The sequence below is a fragment of the Musca autumnalis genome, unplaced genomic scaffold (assembly GCF_047663935.1).
Source record: "Musca autumnalis isolate F117 unplaced genomic scaffold, ASM4766393v1 scaffold_4, whole genome shotgun sequence".
Lineage (NCBI taxonomy): Eukaryota > Metazoa > Arthropoda > Insecta > Diptera > Muscidae > Musca > Musca autumnalis.
Window position 1 is genome coordinate 20,405,821 of NW_027411977.1, and position 25,319 is coordinate 20,431,139.

General features: G+C 39.7%; 1 protein-coding gene across 4 annotated transcripts in view; it reads left to right on the forward strand.

Annotated features, from left to right (window-relative positions):
* The window catches only part of Tsp66E (Tetraspanin 66E), a 193,696-nt gene that overhangs the window by 81,798 nt on the left and 86,579 nt on the right, over positions 1-25,319 (forward strand). The window lies entirely within an intron of this gene.

Sequence of the window (25,319 nt, forward strand, 5' to 3'; positions counted from 1 at the left end):
TATGACACGAGGTTGATTTTATTTCCAATACAATTTGAATAACCTACATAAGAGGGAATTAAAACAACTCAGAAATTTTATTATACCTGCAACAATCCAGCGCAGTGCATTGCTCCCCGTCTAGCATACTTAAACGCTGGCCCTGTCTTTCACGCTTTTTGTTGACTTTCATTTCCTGAATATTTCAGACATGCAAAGCTTATCTGCAAGTGGTGTCGTACTAGGTTCGGTACGCGATTCGGAATTATCAGACCCTATATACAGGCGAACTTTTCTGTAACGAATTAGAAAAATTCTTTTTTTTTTTTTGTGCGAGAATTTCCACTTGTGTCTTAAAAACAACTTCGTTATAGAGAAGTATTCGTTACAGGGAAGATCGTTATAGAAAAACAAGCAAAGGCTATAGTCGAGACGGTGCCGTATGTATAAGTTTTTTGTACAAGCTTTTCATGGATCAACATAAATAGTGCAATCTTCTTTGGAATCTGTTTAAACTGTATAAGTGGATCTCACAGCACTCGGTGAAGTGACGCAAGAGAAACATTATGTTGTTGTTGAAGCAGCTTCTACATTTAAGTGTATGTTCTCATTTCATTGATTCGGCTCTGCCTCCAGCTCCAAGTTCAGAAAGGACGCCATCTGAATAGAATTAGTCCAAAGTGGGGCTGGGCCCAGTAAGAATTGAGGCGGCTGCACCAAACAGATCTTAGTTGTGCCAACACGACTTTCGCTTGCCTTGACTGCTGTTGCTCTTCTACTGCCACGTGGGTGAACTTCGAGGACGATATTCGCACTATAGGCTGCTAAAGCCTGAGCGACCGCATCAATGTGAATATCTCTCAAATCTGCCTGATAAGAACGTTGATCTAGGGTATTCTCTTTAATATCCTCCCTTTCCAAATCACGAAATCGCCCGGGGTATTTGGGCATATCCACCAGGTGATGATTTCGGTGTTCTTGCCTATAGCATCCAAGCAAGTACTGCAACGTCAACATCCTGTTGTGTCGATGCACCAGCAGTATCTTGGTCTCCTCATGTAAATGGTCCACTGAAGACATGTGGTGACACCCTGTTGCTGTTCTCAGGGCAACATTCTGGCAGATTTGTAAGTTATCCCATTGCGTATCACTTACGTTAGCAAACCACGCTGGTGCCCCATAGTTTACCACAGACCAAAATATCGCATTGTATGTGGTTAACAAGGTTTCTTTATCCGCACCCCAAGTGCTGCCGGCTAGAGACTTGAGCACCTTGTTCCTGTTTCTCAACTGTAGCGTGCTCGGACGTCTTATACATGCTATCGATAGTGACCCCCAGGACCTTGGGGAAGTTTGTGGTCGGAATAATTGAACTTGCACATTCAGTGGGAGCTTCGTTTGTGCCGTTCATGTGGTGAAAAGTGTGGCTGTTGACTTAGCGGTGGATAGTTTGATATTCCTAATATGGAAAAACTCTATAAGATCAATAAGGTAGGCGTTTTGCCTGTCACAAATGCTATTAATGGTGGGACCTGACGTCATGAGCGTACAATCATCCGTGTACGTCGGGAGGGTGTGGAATTGCAGAAAGGTAAAGATTAAACAGTTCCTCCTTGGGGAACTCTCTGATGACTGATAAAAGTGAACGGCCACACTGGCAAGCAACCAATTATTTGAGCAAAACTGACAGTCAAAACTGATCGTGTGTACCCCACTTTACATTAGCAAACCACGCTGGTGCCTCATAGCTTACCAAAAGGTTTCTTTATCCGCACCCCAAGTGCTGCCGGCTAGAGACTTGAGGACCTTGTTCCTATTTCTCAACTGTAGCTTGCTCGGACGACTTATACATGCTATCGAATGTGACTGTAAATAATTCCGGAGTTATCACCCCTCCTTGGGGAACTCTCTGCTTCACTCTACGGGGTTTGGACTTCCTGTCTCTGAATTCCACATATGACTGGCGACCGGAGGTTAGTATTCTCGATATCCTCGAACAGCCTAGCATGACTGACCGCTTTGCACAGATCCAATGCTACCATCACTGTTCGTTAGCATGGTTTGTCCTGGTTGAGTCCTCGGCCAATATATGTAGAAATGGCGTGCAGTGCTGTTGTGGCACTATGTGGCTTCCGGAAGCCGTGTTGATGATCCGCAACTGCATAACACGCTCTGATGCTGGGGAGGAGTAAAGCCTCGAGTATATTTGCTAATGGCGATAGAAGTGAAATCGGCCTGTATGATTCACCTTTGCTAGCATCCTTTCCAGGCTTCAGCAGCAGGCTTCGGGAACTACTAGGGTGGTTATCGATATGTTGAGGACCTTTATGACTCCCGGGTCATACAGCTCTTTTATCATCACCATTGAAATTACGCCATGTCCAAGCGCTTTGGATGATTTTGAGCCTCGGATAACATTTGCAACATCACCCACCGTAAATTGTGGTGGTTTCTCCTCGGCTGCAAGATACCGCAAACGACGTAAACACTTCTGTTCGCCCGGTTGCTATCGGAGTGCTCGATAAATTGTCGTCAAAAATAGACCGCGCACCTCTTCAGATCTGTCATAGCCCCACAGTTAAATATGACAGATCTCCGTTCATCCCTCCTACCAGGGTTCGATAGCGCTTTAACCGTTGTCCACAATTTACAACAACCGGTTCCAATGTTGCAGCACTTCAGATATTCTAGCTTCTTTTTCCGCTTGTGTTCACCGACTAACCGATTGACTTCCACTATCAGTTCTCTGACTCTGGGGTCATTAGGGTTCGTGCGGCGAAGCTCATCACGCTCATTTGATAATCCCGTAGTCTCTGCTGGGAAATTAGGTCTTATTTCAGGTATTCCAACAGCTGGAATATAGCGAGCGGCTGCAGCAGTAATGATATCTCGGAACTTCCTCTCTGCTACCCAAACATCAGAGGGATTGGGCAGTTCTCTGAAGCGTTGCTTAGTGAATTCCCTGAATCCTTGCCAATTAGATTCAGAGGTTATGAAGTCGGGTGGTCAATTGATTGGGATTATTGATGATTATTAGGAGATGGTCCGACCCAAAGGAAATGACGGGTTGGCAAGTCACGTCATTCGTCCGACCAGGTGACGCCATGGAGGCGAACTATGGCGCTCTCCTGTAATCCTGGTGGTTTCGTCGTCGTTCACAGTGCTCAGCCAGATCTATGTCTCTCTGGTCATTCCCTAGGGCTGAATGACTTATAAAATTCACGATCACATTGATGTCATTGACGAAGACCATCGCAGTTAGCTGCAGGAATGTCACATGCTCAGGGACTGGAACAGCAATTCGCGGTGTTAAAGACTGCGGCTGGTACTGCTGTTGGGGAGATTGCTGGGGAGTTTCATAATCCGATGATGACGAAGACTCACTGGGGATCACGTAGCCGTAGCACGAAGCGATATAATACCTATCGGAAGGTCTGGCCTGACCTTCACTTCCCTTCCCTCAGGAAAGTCAGGCTTGAACAGTTCCTGAAATGCACCCATCCACGACACCCGTTGCATCTCAGCTACACCGACCTATGGTGGATGAGACGCTGACAAACGGTGCAAAACCATGGTCCGGGGTTACACTCTATGCCGGTACGGACCAAAAGAATCCGGAGCAGGCATTCCGGGACATACCGTTCCCAAAATAAAAATTAAGACGAACACGAACATGTAGTTGCTGAGGTCACTGCCCCTGGCCGGGAAGAAAAAAAAGTTAAATAGTTACTGACTAGACACCCTCATATTCTAAATTCTCAATATGAAAGTAGTCCTTGTCCCCTGTGTTGATGTTCGTTTCTATCTTTTCATGCCATTAAAATGAACAAAAATCCTGACGTTCGGGGAATACGGTGATGGCATTCCAATACAATTAATAGCCCGCCATATAAACCGTTTCTAACTTATAATTCAATTTATTTAAAACTTGGCATACCAATCCACATGAATATCAAAACCACCGAAGAATTTTCACTCCCGCACATGGAGAAACAGTATTAATTGTAGTCGCTGACCCATATTTCATAGTTCATGCAAAAAATTTATTTGACAACTAATTAAGGAATAAATATTTTCATAATGACGTTATACCTAACTTTAGAATGATGTCGTACGTACAGCTGCATCAAAAAGTCAACGCCAGAAAAAACGAAGAAGAATGGCAAATAGTAAAAGTGTCCCATCATCAGAAGTGATGGCCATACAATTTTAGAAAAATGTGTACGGCCTTTTTATGGCAAATGTCGTTAATTAACGCTATCAACTCCTTTCAAAGAAGATACAATGAAGGCCCGGCTTTTCGGGATGGGGTGGATGTGGTGCAAAGTTAATGCTAAACAAGTCTCAACATTGCTACCACTATTATCGCGGCATCAGTAACCACCATGGCAAAAAATAAAAATAAAATAAACAAAAGCAACAACTAGAGCAGATATGAAACAATTTCATTTAGAAGCTACTCCAGAGGAGGCAACTCACAAAAAGAAACACACACCACACTACAGCTGCCGTTTCTATTTCGTTTTTTTTTTTTTTGCTTCTTTTTGCTATGGGGAGTTGTGAATGAACGAACTATGACTTTTGTTTTTTTTTGCATTCTCCCGCTTAGGGAATTTAAACTTGTTGTAGCAGTGTTTACAACACATCATCTAAATGTATTAATTAAGCCAGCCACCAGTAAGCAGCCAGCCACAACTGGCTAACAGTTCAAATGTTGCCACTAAGCAGTGGCGTCTTTATATGCTTGCCTATCGTTCGCCTCACTGCTGCCTCCACTACATCGTGTATGCTTCTTCTTCGTGGTAAACCACACAAATGTCAACGCCCCAAAAATGAACATTAATTTAACTAAACACGACAATAAATGCGACAACGACAGCCGACTAGCAACAGTTAATAACCAGTTTAATTTGTAATAATTATCATCAGAATGTGCACTCACATACACATACGCACACACATTCATTCCATACACTTTTGTGTGGCTGATCCCTGAAGGGGTTAAGAAAAGTGAAAATCATCCAGGCCATGGATGGTTGAAACTAGAAAACAGAGTCGGGAAGAATTTTGAGATTCTATAGGGTGATCCAATAGGAAGTACTTTTTTCAATAACCTTTTGTGACTGATCACGTTTGAGTTCTGCAAGATGACATTAAGGGGTGGCCCCCACTTGAAAAGCCCCAAAAAGGTAATTTTGCATGATTTTTTTTCCAAGAAAACTACATTTTTATTTTCTATGTTGCATACAAAACAACATAATGTTTTAACTTTCAAAGCTCATATCTCAGGCGATATTGTTCCGATCGACTTGAAAATGTTACCTCATATTCTACACTACTTCTATTCTTAATTTTAAATAAATTTTAAATAAGCCAATAATGAAGACCACCTTCATTTTAAATATCAACCGAATCCAAAAGTGGTTTTAAGTGCAAAAGGTTGAATTATTGTGGAGGAGGTACTTGAACATACCAAGTGCTCTACGTAGTGTTGTATGTTTGCCCATCAACTATTTTGGTTGGTAAATGTATTTTCTATACCTTTTGTGCGATTATGTCAGGAAGTATAAACGGAAAGGGTTATATCGTTCTAAACAAGACCATAAGGATTAACTTTCGTGAATTTATATGAGGATCCAAAAAACTACCTTCGGTTAAAATTCCAAAACTATTCTCGAATCAAATAGATGACATCTGTAGATACCGATATATGGAGACAATACCGAATCGCAGTCCCATTTTCGCACCTGCAAAATCTCCTATTTTCGAAAATTGTACCATTTTTATACCCTTAGTCTTTAGACTAACAAGGTTATATAAACTTTCATACGGGCCAAATGTGCCTCATCGAAATAATGGTTGTAGACCTCAAGTATGTTTGGATGAAATCCGTTTCTGACACGGTCTACTGTAGAAAAGATGGCCCATTGGGTCGTCTACTGTAGAGTACCTGGCCCATAGGGTCGTCTACTGTTTCTGACACGGTCTACTGTAGAAAAGATGGCCCATTGGGTCGTCTACTGTAGAGTAGATGGTCCATTGGGTCGTCTACTGTAGAGTATATGGGTAGATGGCCAATTGGGTCGTCTACTGTAGAGTAGATGGCCCATTGGGTCGTCTACTGTAGAGTAGATGGCCCATTGGGTCGTCTACTGTAGAGTAGATTGCCCATTGGCTCGTCTACTGTAGAGTAGATGGCCCATTGGGTCGTCTCCTGTAGAGTAGATGGCCCATAAGGTCGCCTACTGTAAAGTAGATGGCCCATAGGGTCGTCTACTGTAGAGTAGATGGCCCATAGGGTCGTCTACTGTAGAGCAGATGGCCCATTGGGTCGTCTACTGTAGAGTACCTGGGCCATAGGGTCGTCTACTGTTTCTGACACGGTCTACTGTAGAAAAGATGGCCCATTGGGTCGTCTACTGTAGAGTAGATGGTCCATTGGGTCGTCTACTGTAGAGTATATGGGTAGATGGCCAATTGGGTCGTCTACTGTAGAGTAGATGGCCCATTGGGTCGACTACTGTAGAGTAGGTGGCCCATTGGGTCGTCTACTGTAGAGTAGATTGCCCATTGGCTTGTCTACTGTAGAGTAGATGGCCCATTGGGTCGTCTCCTGTAGAGTAGATGGCCCATAAGGTCGCCTACTGTAAAGTAGATGGCCCATAGGGTCGTCTACTGTAGAGTAGATGGCCCATAGGGTCGTCTACTGTAGAGTAGATGGCCCATAAGGTCGCCTACTGTAGAGTATATGGGTAGATGGCCAATTGGGTCGTCTACTGTAGAGTAGATGGCCCATAGGGTCGTCTACTGTAGAGTACCTGGCCCATAGGGTCGACTACTGTAGAGTAGATGGTCCATTGGGTCGTCTACTGTAGAGTATATGGGTAGATGGCCAATTGGGTCGTCTACTGTAGAGTAGATGGCCCATAGGGTCGACTACTGTAGAGTAGATGGTCCATTGGGTCGTCTACTGTAGAGTATATGGGTAGATGGCCAATTGGGTCGTCTACTGTAGAGTAGATGGCCCATTGGGTCGTCTACTGTAGAGTAGATGGCCCATTGGGTCGTCTACTGAGTAGATGGCCCATTGGGTCGTCTACTGAGTAGATGGCCCATTGGGTCGTCTACTGTAGCGTAGATGGACCATAGGGTCGTCTACTGTAGCGTAGATGGTCCATAGGGTCGTCTACTGTAGAGTAGATGGTCCATAGGGTTGTCTACTGTAGAGTAGATGGCCCATAGGGTCGTCTACTGTAGAGTAGATGGTCCATAGGGTCGTCTATTGTAGAGTAGATGGCCCATAGGGTCGTCTATTGTAGAGTAGATGGCCCATAGGGTCGTCTACGGTAGAGTACATGGCCCATAGGGTCGTCTACTGTAGAGTATATGGTCCATAGGGTCGTCTACTGTAGAGTAGATGGTCCATAGGGTCGTCTACTGTAGAGTAGATGGCCCATTGGGTCGTCTACTGTAGAGTAGATGGCCCATTGGGTCGTCTACTGTAGAGTAGATGGCCCATTGGGTCGTCTACTGTAGAGTAGATGGCCCATTGGGTCGTCTACTGTAGAGTAGATGGCCCATTGGGTCGTCTACTGTAGAGTAGATGGCCCATTGGGTCGTCTACTGTAGAGTAGATGGCCCATTGGGTCGTCTACTGTAGAGTAGATGGCCCATAGGGTCGTCTATTGTAGAGTAGATGGCCCATTGGGTCGTCTATTGTAGAGTAGATGGCCCATTGGGTCGTCTACTGTAGAGTAGATGGCCCATAGGGTCGTCTATTGTAGAGTAGATGGCCCATAGGGTCGTCTACGGTAGAGTACATGGCCCATAGGGTCGTCTACTGTAGAGTATATGGTCCATAGGGTCGTCTACTGTAGAGTAGATGGTCCATAGGGTCGTCTACTGTAGAGTAGATGGCCCATTGGGTCGTCTACTGTAGAGTAGATGGCCCATTGGGTCGTCTACTGTAGAGTAGATGGCCCATTGGGTCGTCTATTGTAGAGTAGATGGCCCATAGGGTCGTCTATTGTAGAGTAGATGGCCCATAGGGTCGTCTACGGTAGAGTACATGGCCCATAGGGTCGTCTACTGTAGAGTATATGGTCCATAGGGTCGTCTACTATAGAGTAGATGGTCCATAGGGTCGTCTACTGTAGAGTAGATGGCCCATTGGGTCGTCTACTGTAGAGTAGATGGCCCATTGGGTCGTCTATTGTAGAGTAGATGGCCCATTGGGTCGTCTATTGTAGAGTAGATGGCCCACTGGGTCGTCTATTGTAGAGTAGATGGTCCATAGGTTCGTCTACTGTAGAGTAGGTGGCCCATTGGGTCGTCTACTGTAGAGTAGATGGCCCATTGAGTCGTCTTCTGTAGAGTAGATGGCCCATAGGGTCGTCGTCTACTGTAATGTAGATGGCCCATAGGGTCGTCTACTATAGAGTAGATGGCCCATAGGGTCGTATACTATAGAGTAGATGGCCCATAGGGTCGTCTACTACAGAGTAGATGGTCCATAGGGTCGTCTACTATAGAGTAGATGGCCCATAGGGTCGGCTACTATAGAGTAGATGGCCCATAGGGTCGTCTACTATAGAGTAGATGGCCCATAGGGTCGTCTACTATAGAGTAGATGGCCCATAGGGTCGTCTACTATAGAGTAGATGGCCCATAGGGTCGTCTACTATAGAGTAGATGGCCCATAGGGTCGTCTACTATAGAGTAGATGGCCCATAGGGTCGTCTACTATAGAGTAGATGGCCCATAGGGTCGTCTACTATAGAGTAGATGGCCCATAGGGTCGTCTACTATAGAGTAGATGGCCCATAGGGTCGTCTACTATAGAGTAGATGGCCCATAGGGTCGTCTACTATAGAGTAGATGGCCCATAGGGTCGTCTACTATAGAGTAGATGGCCCATAGGGTCGTCTACTATAGAGTAGATGGCCCATAGGGTCGTCTACTATAGAGTAGATGGCCCATAGGGTCGTCTACTATAGAGTAGATGGCCCATAGGGTCGTCTACTATAGAGTAGATGGCCCATAGGGTCGTCTACTATAGAGTAGATGGCCCATAGGTTCGTCTACTACAGAGTAGATGGCCCATAGGTTCGTCTACTATAAAGTAGATGGTCCATAGGGTCGTCTATACTGTAGAGTATATGGCCAATAGGGTCGTCTACTGTAGAGTAGATGGCCCATAGGGTCGTCTACTATAGAGTAGGTGGCCCATAGGGTCGTCTACTATAGAGTAGATGGCCCATTGGGTCGTCTATTATAGAGTAGATGGCCCATTGGGTCGTCTACTATAGAGTAGATGGCCCATTGGGTCGTCTACTGTAGAGTAGATGGTCCATTGGGTCGTCTACTGTAGAGTAGATGGCCCATTGGGTCGTCTACTGTAGAGTAGATGGCCCATTGGGTCGTCTACTGTAGAGTAGTTGGCCCATTGGGTCGCCCATTTTAGAGTAGATGGCCCATTGGGTCGTCTACTTAGAATAGATGACCCATAGGGTCTTCTGCTGTAGAGTAGATTGCCCATTGGGTCGTCTACTATAGAGTAGATGGCCCATAGGGTCGTCTACTATAGAGTAGATGGCCCATAGGGTCGTCTACTATAGAGTAGATGGCCCATAGGGTCGTCTACTATAGAGTAGATGGCCCATAGGGTCGTCTACTATAGAGTAGATGGCCCATAGGGTCGTCTACTATAGAGTAGATGGCCCATAGGGTCGTCTACTATAGAGTAGATGGCCCATAGGGTCGTCTACTATAGAGTAAGTGGCCCATAGGGTCGTCTATTATAGAGTAGATGGCCCATTGGGTCGTCTATTATAGAGTAGATGGCCCATTGGGTCGTCTACTATAGAGTAGATGGCCCATTGGGTCGTCTACTATAGAGTAGATGGCCCATTGGGTCGTCTACTATAGAGTAGATGGCCCATTGGGTCGTCTACTATAGAGTAGATGGCCCATTGGGTCGTCTACTATAGAGTAGATGGCCCATTGGGTCGTCTACTATAGAGTAGATGGCCCATTGGGTCGTCTACTGTAGAGTAGATGGCCCATTGCGTCGTCTACTTTAGAGTAGTTGGCCCATTGGGTCGTCTACTGTAGAGTATATGGCCCATTAGGTCGTCTACTGTAGAGTAGATGGCGCATTCGGTCGTCTACTGTAGAGTATATGGCCCATTGGGTCGTCTACTGTAGAGTAGATGGCCCATTGGGTCGTCTACTGTAAAGTATATGGCCCATTGGGTCGTCTACTGTAGAGTAGATGGCACATTGGGTCGTCTACTATAGAGTAGATGGCCCATTGGGTCGTCTACTGTAGAGTAGATGGCGCATTGGGTCGTCTACTGTAGAGTAGATGGCGCATTGGGTCGTCTATTGTAGAGTAGATGGCGCATAGGGTCGTCTACTGTAGAGTAGTTGGCCCATAGGGTCGTATACTGTAGAGTAGATGGCCCATAGAGTCGTCTACTATAGAGAAGATGGCCCATTGGGTCGTCTACTGTAGAGTAGATGGCCAATAGGGTCGTCTACTATAGAGAAGATGGCCCATTGGGTCGTTAGTGTTTATTGTAGAGGTTATTGCAGGTCTGATGTGAGTAATTATCAGATATGTTGTCATATTATAACAATTATTGCAACATTGAGAATTCTTCGAATATTTCTGAATTGCCCTCAACTTAAAGTTATTCAACCCCCTTCCGTCTTTAAGTATTCAACATTTTTATTAATTCATAATTTTGAAAGGTTACATTTAACAGTTAAAACAATAACAAATCGCACAAAACAGCTTACTAATTGTTTTTGAAAAAGTGAAATTATAATTTTGTTTAAAACATTTTACAAAATGAAAACAACAACAAACACCCCAGTAAAGCAATGACACTTCAAGGGTCATTATGTACGATGAATGTTAACGGACAAAACATTAGTTCAAGTGATTTACAGAGAGCGAGAGATTGAAAAGCAAAAACAAGTCTTTAACGTGAATTCTCAAGTAACACCACTTATCCAAAAAGTTGTAACAAACAAAAACAAAACTTTAAGTACTGTGGCGTTTCCTAGTCCACTGAGTGGTGGCCACTACTACTGGGTGCTTGGTTAGTGTCTGGGACATAACAAACAATTGAGTAATATTTAAATGGAAACATCAACAACATCAGCTCAGCGGTCGCTGGAGGTATGGCAAACGTGATTCATTCATTTATTAAATTGCTGCTGGACAATCAACGTCGTCATCAACATCACCATTGTCGGCATCGTGATCGCTGAATAGACGGATGGATGAATGATCTGGGAAACGATAATGACAATGAATATTTTGGTTTGGTTTTTGTAATTTTGTTTTGTTTGAAATGACGTTGGGAATTTTACGCCATGTCGTTGGCCCCTTGAAACCACAATAGGTGGGCCTTCTTCCATCTCCGATCATGGCATTGTAACAAGTGCTAAAAAATTCAACAGATGGGCGATGGGTTCAATGAATGTAATCAACCATAAATGTACGTCAAAATATTGCCAATCTCCCTCAAAACGTAAATAAAATATCCACCGAAATTCCGGTAGTCCAACAAGTTTGGTTATCCATTTTTAAATGGTTTTCCCTCTCTTTAATGGATTTTGAAAGTGAAAGTAAAAATTATTTTTTTTTTTCAAAAATCGTTTAGCAACAAATATTTACAACAAAAATTAACAACTTTAACATTTAAAATTTACACTGTTAATTACCGCCACTTCAGAGTTAACCATGGCATCCTTGGCGGAGACTTTTAATATACAAAAAAGGTCGTTTGCATGACCTGGACAAACATTTGCTATTGCGATAATATGTAATGGCTAGGCATTTTTTGTTAACTACCAATAGACCATTAGGCGCGCATTTTATAAAACATTTTTTCCAATGACCAAAAGAGCACTAGGCGCAGATTTTTTTAAAACATTTTTTAACGACAAGTGGTCCATTTAATACACTCTATTGCCACTAGGGTTGGATTTTTAACACATTTTTATACCTTCCACCATAGTATGGAGGGTATATTAAGTTTATTTTAAGTGTATATATGGTAATATTCAAAAAAGTTTTGCAATCGTTGAAGTTGAGGTTTACCAAACAAATTTTTAATTTTTTTTTTTTTGATGTAATTGTAAAGGAAATTTGAAATTTACCATATTCTTGATCAGTGTACAAATCTGAGTCGATATACATAACCATGTCCGTCTGTTTGAATCACTCTAGAGTCCGCAATAATTAAGATAGAGCGCCAAATTTTTGCACCCTAGTGTCTTTTTTCCATATGCAAGTTCAAAAATGGGATATATCGGCCCACCTTTTGGTATAGCCCCCATATAACGGTACCTCCCGATTTTCGGTGTTTTTTGACCGAAGTATCTGTAATTTGATATTTGAGGTTCGGTTTGTCCACAAAATATCTCCACCAAAAATTGTCAACATACATAGGTCCTACTTTAGGTATAGCCCCCTTATAACGGTACCTCCCGATTTTCGGTATTTTGAAGACTTAACCACATTTGTTGACCAAACTATCTGTAATTTGACAGTTGAGGTTCCTAGTATCCAGAAAATACCTCCATCACAAAATTGTCATCACAGGTCCCACTTTTGGTATAGCCCCCATATAACGGTACCTCCTTTCGGTATTTTGAGGACTTTAAAAGCATTTTTACAGAACTACCAGTAATTTAACATTCGAGGTTCCTTGTGGTCGCAAAACATTTGCACCAAAATTTGTCAACATAGGTCCAACTTTTGCTCTAGCCCTCACCCACCCATATAACGGTACCTCTCGATTTTCGGTATTTTGAGGATTTAACCACATTTGTTGACCGAACTATCTGTAATTTGACAGTTCAGGTTCCCATTAGCCACAACATTTAATGCCATCTGTGGTCATAAAACATCTTCAACGACCAAGAGACGACAAGGCGCCGATTAAAAAAAATGTAACCACCAATAGACCACTAGGCATGGATTTTTAAAGCATTCTTATCACTAGACCACTAGGCGTAGATTCTTTAAAATAATTTTTTAACCTCCAATAGACCACGATTTGTAAAGCTTTTTCCACAAACCAATAGACCACTAGGCGCGGATTTCTTAAAACATTTTTTTTACCCACCAATAGACTAACAAGCTTGGATTTTTAAAGCATTTTCCACCAACCTATAGACTACTAGGCGCGAATTTTTTTTAACATTTTTTTAAATTTTAATAGACCGTGGATTTTGAAACATTTTTTTAACGTCCAACAGACAATTAGGTGCGTATTTCTTAAAACAATTTTTTTCAATGATCAATAGACTACTTTGCGCGGATTTTTTAAAACATTTTTCCACCAACCAATCTACCAGGCGATAGGAGCAGATTTTTAAAACATTTTTCTCGACGCCCAATTGACCACTAGGAGTTGAAATAGGCATGCCCGTCCGCCTGTCTGTCTGGCTGGCTGGAGCGCACGATAACTCTCAAACGGATTAACCGAATCGGTTATATCGGTACACTCCTTCCAGTACTTCCCCTCAAAAGTTCGAAAATGTTCGGAAAATTTGTGCGCACGATAACTCTTGAAGGGAGTAACCGATTTGGTCCATACTTTGCACCTCGTGAAATTTCTACCCGATGTGGTTCTAATATGGACCCAATCGGTCCATTCCTTCGGGTACCTCCCACACACAATTTTGGAAAAGTTCAGTTTAGGACCTGTTTCAGAATCGCTTTGATTTTTGTTGTGGCAACTTTTATTCACTGCCCTGCATACGACGGTACAAGCTTCATCAGGGCAAGTCCATATTTCCTGTGAAAATAGTCTGAAAGGTGCAAAAAGACCCCTATGACACCGTGTGGAGTCGTTGGAGCGCAAGATAACCTTCGATAACCGATTTGGTCCAAAATGTGGCCTTCGTAATATGTTGTGCAAACTTAGTTTAAGTTCGAAGACAAGCCATATCAGTCCACTCCTTCAGGCACCTCCCCCACCAAAGTTCAAAAATATTCGGAAAAATTGTGCGCACGATAACTCTTGATGGGAGTGACCGATTTGGTCCATACTTTACAAATCCTATTATATCTACCAGATATAGATCAGGTTCGAATATGGAATATATTTGTCCACTCCTTCGGGTACCTCCCACACAATTTCACTTTAAGACCTGCTCTCGAATCATTTGTATCTTTGTTGAAGGAACATGCATTCGCTGCCTCAATTACGACAGTAAAAGGCAGGGAGCAAGTCCTAAAAACAGCCCGAAAGGTGTAAATATACCTATGGCACCAAATGTAGTGGCTGGAGAGCAAGAACCGTAATATTTCTTCAAATATTAGACGAAATTCGAAGATGGTGCTTATAGTTCCACTCCTTCCGGTACCTCCCCCTCAAATGTTCGAAAATATTCGCTAAAATGGTACGCGTGATATCTCATAGACGTAGCAACCGAATTGGTCCAATCTTTGGATCTCTAAGTATTTTGTCCAAACTTAGTTTATGATCAAATTTGGGCCCTATCGGTCCAATCCTGGGATACCACCCACACAAATGTTCAAGGTTTTCCTAAAGGCCCCGTTTGCAGCGATATTATGTTTTTCGTAGGCTAGTATGGTACAAAAGCCCTATCTATTGATTTCCCCCAAATGTCTTTCCAATCCATTTTTTGTCGGTTCATACGCCCAACATTTTGAAAACCCCCCTAAATACATAAGTATTATTTGGGAAAAAATATTTCAATCCACGCAGGCTGAGGGTGTATCTCTGTCGGCAAAGCCGACTGATACTTTTTTACTTGTTAACGCAGTTTTTTCAACGATCGTGGTTTTTAACTCATTTTTTAAACGAGCGTGGATTTTTTTAGAACGTTTTTCTTCAACGAGCGTGGATTTTGTAAAGCATTTTTTCAACAAGCGTCGATTTTTTGAAGCATTTTCCAACGAGCGTCGTTTTTTGAAGCTTTTTTTTAATGAGCGTGGATCTTTTATAGCATTTTTTTCACGAGCGTGGACTTTTTTAAATCATTTTTTTAACGAGCGTGGATTTTTTAAAGCATTTTTTTAACGAGCATGGATTTCTTAAAGCATTTTTTTTAACGAGCATGGATTTTTAAAGCATTTTTTTCAGCGAACAATAGACCACTTGGCGCAGATTTTTTTAAAACATTTTCTTAATGACCATTTTTTGTTAATATTAATGAATTTTATCATGTTAATTAATAAAATTACAAAAGTCTCAACAATTATTTCAACAATTTTCCATTTACGAATTAATTGACCTCCAACCACATTTTTGACAAGTCAGTGAGCCGCCAATATCACAAATATTGCCTTTAACATTGTAAAGATGATTTCGTCTCTACTTCGACCACAAAAAACACATTTCAACCTTTTCTCCCACAGTCATTGTAATGCATCAACAAAGATCGTCGTGTTTAGTGACGATCATTAAGCATTACATAAAAGCTTTTCTTCTCCCAAGCTGCAACATTCCAACTTTGCGGTGGATCATCGATGTTAATTTGCGATTATTTAAATATTTTTTTGGTTTTCGGCTATGGTTGTGGTTAGGGAGATACCCACTGTAAGCAGCAACATAATTGACTTTCTCATAAAACTTTCACAAAATGTCAAATGCAAAAGTGCAAACATATTTTGTAATCACTACACCTTTTTCAGATGTAATTCGAATTATTTTAATTGTAATTCGAGAATTCTATTTGTAGTTCATAACATTTCATTTGTAATTCGAGAATTGCATTTGTAATTCGAATTATTCCATTGGTAATTCGAATTATTCCATTTGTAATTCGAAATATTCCATTTGTAATTCGAATTATTCCATATGTAGTTCGAATTATTCCATTTGCAATTCGTATTATTCCATTTGTAATTCGAATTACTCCATTTGAAATTCCTATCATTCCATTTGTAGTTCGAATTATTCCATTTGTAATTCGAATGATTTCCTTTGTAATTTCAAATAAAATAATTCAAATTACAAATGGAATAATTCGAATTACAAATGGAATAATTCGAATTTCAAATGGAATAATTCGAATTACAAATAAAATGATTCTAATTTCAAATAGAATAATTCGAATTACAAATAAAATAATTCGAATTACAAATACAATAATTCGAATTACAAATGGAATAATTCGAATTACAAATGAAATTTTACGATTTACAACTAAAATGTTTCGAATTACATCTGAAAAAGGTGTAGCTTACCCTACAAAAAATAACCATATGAGAAGAACATCCCATTACAAAGTAGTGTAAACAAATTTTATTCTGTATAAGCAGTAGGTAGAAAAATAATGGGTTATTTCTTTAAAAAACAAGTAAAAAAGTATCAGTCGGCTTTGCCGACAGAGATATACCCTCAGCCTGTGCAAATTGAAACACTTTTTTTACAAAAAAACTTATGTATTTAGGGGGTCTCAAAATGTTGGTCGTATGAACCGTTGATTAGGATTAAAGTTCAAAAATTTTGCGGAAAACGTACTTAAAGGAATGGACCGACATAGACCATGGGTGTCATAGGGGGTTTTTACACCCTTCGGGATGGTTTCTCAAGAAACAACTTTTACCATCGTAATTGAGGCAGCGAATGTAAGTTGCTTCAACAAAAATCAATGTCATTCAATAGCAGGTCTTAAAGTGAACTTATCCAAAATTTTGTGTGGGAGGTACGGGATGGAGTGGACAAGTATAGTCCATATTCGAACTTGATCTATATCTGGTAGATATTATGAGAATCTGTGAAGTATGGTCCAAATCGGTCACTCCCATCAAGAGTTATCGTGCGCACAATTTTTCCGAATATTTTTAAACTTTTGTGGGGTAGGTACCTGAAGGAGTGGACCGATATGGCTTATCTACGAACTTAAAGAAAGTTTGGAAACAATATTACGAAGGCCAAATTATGGCCGGAATCGGCATTACCATTCGAGAATTATCTTGCGCTTCCACCCATAAACATTGTGTCATAGGGTTTGTTTTTCAACTTTCAGGCTATTTTTCCAGGAAGTATGGACTTGCCCTTGAGGAAACTTGTACCTTCGTATAGGAGACAGTGAATACAAGATGTTACAACAAAAACCAAGGCGATTCGAGAGCAGGTCCTAAACTGAACTTTTCCGAAATTTTGTGTGGGAGGTACTCGAAGGAGTTTATCAATTGAGTCCATATTGGAACCTCATCTAAGTCTGGTAGAAATTTCATAATGTGCAAAGTATGGACCTAAAGAGTTATCGTACGCACAAATTTTCCGAACATTTTCGAACTTTTGTGGGGGAGGTACCGGAAGGAGTGGACCGATATAATCCATCCTTGAACTTGAACTAAGTTTTGGACATAATATTACGAAGGCCAAATTTTGGATCGAATCGGCAAATCCGTTCGAGAGTTATCTTGCGCTCCAATCACTACACACGGTGTCATAGGGTTTTTTGTAACTTTCAGGCTATTTTCTCAGGAAGTATGGACTTTCCCCTAATGAAACTTACAGCGTCGTATAGAGGACAGCGAAAACAACTTGCGTAAACAAAAATCAAAGCGATTCGAGACCAGGTCCTAAACTGAACTTTTCCGAAATTTTGTGTGGGAGGTACCCGAAGGAGTGGACCAATTGAGTCCATATTGGAACCTCATCTAAGTTTGGTAGAAGTTACACGATGTGCAAAGTATGGACCAAATCGGTTAGCCCCTACAAGAGTTATAGTGCGCACAAGTTTTGCGACAATTTTTGAACATTTGGGGGGAGGTACCTGAAGGAGTGGACCTATATGGCCCATCTTCGAACATAAATCGAATCTGGACAAAATATTTCGATACCCAAAATTTGAACCGAATCGATTAATCCGTTCGAAAGTTATCGTGCGCACCAGCCAGCCAGACAGACAGACGGACAGACAGACAGACGGACGGACATTGCTAGATCTACTCAAAATTGTCTGAAACGGATATCGTACAAACATACTTGGGGTCTTAAACCATTATTTCGATGAGGCACATTTTTGGTCGTATCAAAGTGTAAATACCCACTTTAGCCTAAAGGCTGAGGGTATACAAGGCAAAACCGCAGATAACATAGAGTGCCAAAAACATATGTATTTATTCTATGGTCACTAAATGTCGACAAATAAACAAGTCAAAAAGAATCAGTTATGACTACAGTAAAAACATACAGTAAAAAAGACAACAATTATTTTTGAAAACCAAAAACCTTATATATGACATTTTATGGCGATATGACATTTTATGGCGTCTACCCGTGCTACCGGACAGATATTTTTTCCATTGTAATTTGTATGGGGCCAAAGGTGGATTTTCACGAAAATGCTCTAAAGGCCGAATTCATGGTCCAGTTGATGCAAACACTAAAAAAAGGATTTCTACAAACATTTATGATGCGATCGTGTCCCCTAAATCAGGGGCCCTGACTGTCACTAGTGACTTTCGAATAACACGTTCATATAAAAATTTAATAAAAATTTGTCATCACTAATCGATACAGCTTTGCGACTACTTTATTTCGATCGCTAAAATTCCGTTTGTTAAAGAAATTCAAGATATTTAAATTTGTATCGATAACTGTTATAAAATTATACTACTTGAATGGTCCTTACTTACCCTAGTTGGGCCTCTACAGGACATTTGTCCCATAGCCCGAACTAAGAAAATGTTTCAATTCCTCTCTATTTGTTGCTTTATTTCTTCAATTTGGAATACCGCGCTTTTTGATCTCGCCTTCCACTTGGTTACTCTGTCGAAGCATTAGCCTTCCAGTTCTCCATGTACCTCCTTGCTCATTCCTATGACATTACCCAGCCAACGCAATCGTTGTACCTCGATACGTTTAACTGTACTGATGTCGTTGTATAGCAGATACAGCTCATGGTTCATACGACGTCGATATTCAACGACAAAGCAGAATGGTTCACAGATCTTTCGAAGAATTTTTCTATCAAGCACACTAAGCACTGCCTTGTTTGCTTTCGCATGTACCCAGGCTTCGGAATGACACATCAGCACTGGTAGTATCAGTGTTTTGTAAAGCGTTATTTTTGTTTGACGAGTTGTAGCTTTGTTTTTAAAGTGCTTACTTAATTCAAAGAAGCATCTGTTGGCCAATGTAATTCTCCTTTTTATTTCACAACTGATGTTGTTTGTTGTGTTTACGGCGGTGTCGAGGTACACGAAGTATTTTACTACCTCAAAAGTATAGCATCCAACATCAACAGTTGGTCCGAACTCTATGGAAGCATTGCGCGTCGACACCATCAACTTGGTCTTCTCGCCGTTTATAGCCAGACCTTCATAAAGGTATCGGTTACTTCTTTTACTGATCGTCCCATGATGTCTATATCATGTGGCTATTGGTGTAGATTGTGCCATTTCTTTTAACTATTGCCTGTAGTATAACCTTTTCCAGCAGAATGTTAAAGAGATCACACGTAAGGCTGTCTCCTTGCCTGAAACCTCTTTTGGTACAAAACTCTTCGGTGAGGTTCTTTCCTACTTTAACTGAGGATCGAGTTTCAGTTAAAGTCATTTTACATCAACAACAACTTACATACAGCCGGTCGTCTTTTTATACGTGTCTCAAAGATTGTAAACATTCTCTATAAAAACGAAACATCAAGTATCCAGGTCATTTGCACCAGATGCCTTAGTGGATGCTGCATCATTGCTGTTGATATTTGGTTGATCTTGGTCGTTAAAGAAAAGTTACACCACATTATTTACAAAAAATTTTGCAGAAAAATTCTAATATTTCACTGGAAAGCTATACTTCAACTACCACCAATAAAAGCAAAAGGTAAACATCAGCTGTGCTTTTCTCTCAAACTTGTCCTACATCTTGCAATCGATAGGCAAGTCACTGTGTTATCGATATCGTTGTCGAAATAGAATCATATGTTACCAAATAGCAACAGATGAGTGTCAAGCGCACGCTATTATCGACATCTCCAGATCACATTAACACTGCTCCCAAAAAGTTTTCGCCTTTTCAGAAAATGAATACAGATAGAAACCAAGACGTTTTCTCTTGGAGCAAACTGGGCGATATGTTGGACGACAAATTGAAAGATGTAGCTAAAAAAGAGGACGTTGCTGCAATCAAACAGGAAGTGGAAGATTTAAAAGCAGAAAACTTCAAACTGAAACAGGAGGTTGAAAAGCTAACTAGTCGCATTGAAGTTATAGATCGTAGAAGTAGATCATCGAATGTAGTTGTGAGCGGTCTACCACGCCAAAATTATCACTCTGCCAAGGAGAACTTTACAAAAATATGCAAAGAAGACTTAAATGTGGAGATTAATATAGTAAACACGAGAATGCTAGCCTCTGGAAAGTCGTATGTGTTTACTCTTGATATCCCTAGTCAAGTTCAAAGTATTATTGAAGCAAGGAGAAAACTAAGCGGAAAAAATGTATACATACAAAAGGATTACACGGCAGCTGAACAGATAAGTAGATACAACCTGAGAAAAGTGTCTAAGATTTTAGCTAATAGCCAAACCAAAACTAAGATACGCCTAGGAGAGTTTTGCTTATACATTAACGATGTAAAGTATATATGGGTTAATGGAAAAATACAATCGCCCACTCAGAAGGATACAGACTTCCTCACAAGCATTTTAACTGAGGTTGGTAGCCCGATCGAAGTTTTTTGTAAGCAGTCGAGCACCACAAATACTATTGATACAAATTCATCTACACAATAGCAGTTTCTTTCGTGTCATTTAATATCCTTCAATGTTTCAAACCTTCAAAGCTGCATTAATATGGGAAACTTTATAACGTTTTTAAATAAGTTCGATATTTTCTTTTTGTTTGAAACTCATGTCGTTCACAATAAAAGATCAAATTTTTCATCATACTTCCAAAATTATTACCTTCATTGGGTTGATGCAATTAAACTAAACCGGTTTGGTAGAGCAAGTGGTGGCTGTTTATATGGCTATAAAAAAGAAATTAAAAACAAATTTAAAATCGAGTTTATAACGACTATTGCTTACCCCTTATTAAAGGTTACTTTCCATGGAAATGATTTTTACCTAATACCTGTCTATTTAAATTGCACCAAATGGAAGAATGATTTTGACCAGTTTGAAGCCTTTTTGTCGAGTTTTGCTCCATCAAACTTTTGCATTTTTGGTGACATGAACGCGAGAGTAGGAAACAATCAGATCTTAGATAACAACATACTGCAAAATATATCCCATATCTATACTCATAGACATTCTAAAGATTCAATCGAAAATTCGCGAGGTAAACAATTGTTAAACATGATCGAAAATATAGGTGGCATTATTGTTAATGGCAGAGTAGATGGGGACATTGACGGAGAGTATAGTTTTTCTGGTATAATGGGTAATTCCTTAATAGATTATTGCATCTGTTCCTCTTCTTTCTTACAGTATATAGATAAATTCAGTATTCCTTTTAAATCATATTCAGACCACATGCCACTATGTCTTGAGTTGAAAATATTCACTCCTACAATAAACGAAAAAGCTGGAAAGTGTTTAGAAAGGCTATATTGGAATAACAAATATAAAGGACAATATGTTCAAGCCCTAAACACTATTTCTCTAGATCAAAGTGTTATCAATAATACAAGTATCGATGAGTTGGTGAATTTTATTACTAATTCAATTAAAACAGCCCAAAGTCGAAAAAGGAACAGAAAGTTCTTTGAACCAAGGCAAAAATGGTTCGACTGGTCTTGCTATCGTCAAAGATCAACAATGCTTAAACGTCTAAAGTTATGTAAAAGAGAAAATTCCCCTATTAACAGATCACTTTATCAGTCTGCGAAAAGCAGCTTTCGTAAGTTGTGCATAAAAAAGAAACATGATTATCTTAACAGTAACCTACAAAAATTAGACCATGTAAATAGTAGCAAAGATTGGTGGAATCTATGTAAATCCTTGAAGAACTCTACAAACAACAGTAAAGGAAACCTAGATTCTGATGACTTTAAGCAATATTTTAGTTCGCTTTTAGACAACCCCGATGAATTTCAAAGCATAAATTGGTGTATACCACTTATTACAGACCCCTTTCTGGACTCCCCTTTTGAGCTCATTGAACTACACAATGTTGTAAAAAATCTAAAATTGAATAAATCTCCTGGTCAGGATGGTATTCCCTATGAATTTTATAAATATGCTCCCCGTACCTTCCTGCAAAAGTTAATAAGCGTTTTCAATAAAATATTTCTTAGGGAAGAATTCCCATCGTCTTTCACTGAATCTATACTAATACCATTACATAAGAAAGGTGATGTAAATATCGTAAGCAACTATAGGGGTTTGTCTCTCATCGATTGCATATGTAAAATATTCAACTCAATACTGTTAAATAGATTAACAAATTGGCTATCAACTCATAATATTTTAAATGAATTCCAGGCGGGCTTTAGAAAGAACTATTCAACAATTGATAATATTTTCAATTTAGTTAGTATTGTTAACCTAAACCAATTAAAAGCCAAAGCGACATATGCGTTTTTTGTTGATTTTTCTTCGGCTTTTGATTTGATACCAAGAAATAGCTTATTTTATAAACTCTGCGACTTAGGACTATCAACAAAATTCGTCACAATACTAAAATTGCTGTATAGCAATACTAAAAGCAAAATATGGGACGGCAATACTTACTCGGAACATTTTACCGTAAGCTCCGGTGTAAAGCAAGGATGTATCCTTAGCCCAATACTATTTTCTTTATACGTCAATGATTTGCCCAACATCCTTCCGGGTGGTATAAATGTTGCAGACGTCAATGTTAAATTATTACTATATGCCGATGACATAGTATTGCTTCCTGAATCGCCCAATGAACTGCAAGGAATGATCAATGTCCTACAAGATTACTGCTCTCTATGGAGCTTAAAAGTAAATTTATCAAAATCTAAAGTAATGGTTTTTAGAAAAAGTCCGAAATTACCTTCTAACCTAAAGTTCAAATACAATAACCATGACATTGAAATTGTTAATAGCTACACATATCTTGGTGTTGAAATCTCATTTAACCTTTCTTTTAAGAATCATTTGAAAAACAAGCTTTCAATGTCTAAAATGGCAATTAATTCTAATTGGTCAAATTATATGAAAAATCCTAGAATCTCTCAAACAAACAAATTAAAGATATTTGATTCCTGTGCGAAATCAGTAATGTGTTATGCTTCGGAAGTTTGGGGGTATACTAAATATGATGATGTTGAGAAGTTATTTCGTTTTTTCATCAAGAAAATCCTGTATCTCCCTAACAATACCCCAAATTATATGTTGTATCTAGAAACTGGTTTAAAGTCCCTATTTTCCCATACACTAAAAATGCATTTATGTTACATCAATAAAGTCTTAAACCTCGATGCTAATCGACTACCTCGGATTTTAGCAGAGAAAATATTAGAGTTGAACACGTCATGGGCTGGTGAATGGTCATTATTGAGTCAAAATTTGAATTTTTATCCTGTTGACAACAGTCTTCCATTATGTTTATATTGGAACGATGTTATTGATACACTAAACATCAAAGAAAAAGCCGATTTTGAACTGTCTGCTAGAAGTTCCCAGTACCACGATTTATATCCACAACTAGAATATAATATGATCCCAGAACTTACTTCTAATCTTGCTGCACGTGCAAAAAGTTTGATTTTCAAAGCTAGAGCCGGTCTACTTGATCTGAATTCCAGGTCATTTTCAAATCTCACTGATGGAATTTGCTCAATTTGCAACACGAATGAGCCTGAAAATACTCTACATTTTATTGGAACATGTCCAATTTATAAGGAATTCAGGAAAATCCATTTTAAAAGCACTACTCTCAATGAAATTGAAATCATACGTATATTAAATGGCACGAACTTTTCTGCTCTATATTTATATTTAGAATGCTGTATTAAATATAGAAAATTAATATTGAATGAATTTAACTTTTAATGTAATTTTTAAAACTAAATATTTATAATAGGCAAACAGCATTATGCTATGCCAAAAATAGATTTTAAAGAAATGATATTCAATTGTTTGTTATACATAATTGTTAAATTATCAATCTATTAATAAATAATAATAAAGTCATTTTACAAAGCCGAATGAGCTTTGCGGGTGTACCAAATTCAGACATGGCTTAGAATATCTTGTGAACGTAGGGAGTTGTCGAAGGCTGTTTTATAATCGACAAAAAGGTGGTAGGTGTCGATCTGCATCTTTTGAGTCTTCTCCAGGATTTGCCGCAGGGTAAATATCTGGTCAATGGTGGACTTGCCTGCATTCTTCTTCTTCTTTATTTACTCATCCGTTATCCGGATATAAGTGATCGTACAATTCATTTTGTTTTTTAATATTTATCGCATTGTATTTATGTTATAGTATAGTGGTTGTCAGCTCTCTGTGTCTTGCAGCATTCAGCAGATCAGTTTCGTCGGTATAACCTGTCCAGTCCATGATGTTTTTGAGCCAAGATGTTTCTTTTCTTCCTCTAGCACGCCTTCCATCAATTTTTCCTTTTAAAATTGCTTGTAAAATGTTGTATTTATTGTTCCTTAATACGTGTCCAAGATATGCTATTTTGCGACTTTTTATTGTTGTTATTAACTGCCGGCTTACATTCATCCTTCTTAGTACTTCGTCATTAGAAATTTTCGCAGTCCATGGTATTTTCAGTACTCGCCGGTAAATCCACATTTCGAAGGCTTCCAATTTTCTTTCATCAGAGGATTTGAGCGTCCAAACTTCTGTTCCATATAGCAGCACCGACCAAATATAGCATTTTATAAAACGTACTTTCGTTGTTACGTTTATGTCATGGCTTTTCATAAGTTTGTTGTATTTACAAAAAGCATCTCGCGCCATCTCTATACGACTTTTAATCTCTTTCGAGGGATCCCATTGGTCGTTTATTAGTATCCCTAGATATTTAAAAGATCGCACTCTTTCAATTTCTGTACCTTGAACTTTTAAGGTCACATCTGCATGGGGATTTTTTCTGCTTATGACCATATATTTCGTCTTCTTTATGTTTATTTTAAGGCCATATTTCTCACTTACACGTGCAAGTTTCTCCATAAGTTTCTGGAGACCGGATATACTTCCAGCCAGTAACGTGGCATCGTCCGCATACCTTATGTTATTAATTATTTTCCCATGAATTTTTATTCCGACGTTTTCTCCTTCTAGCGTTTCTTGGAATATTTTCTCTGAATATACATTAAACAATAAGGGAGATAGAAGACAGCCCTGTCTAACACCCCTTGAGATGCCAATTTCTTTTGTTGGTTCTCCACTTACTTCAATTCTTGCCG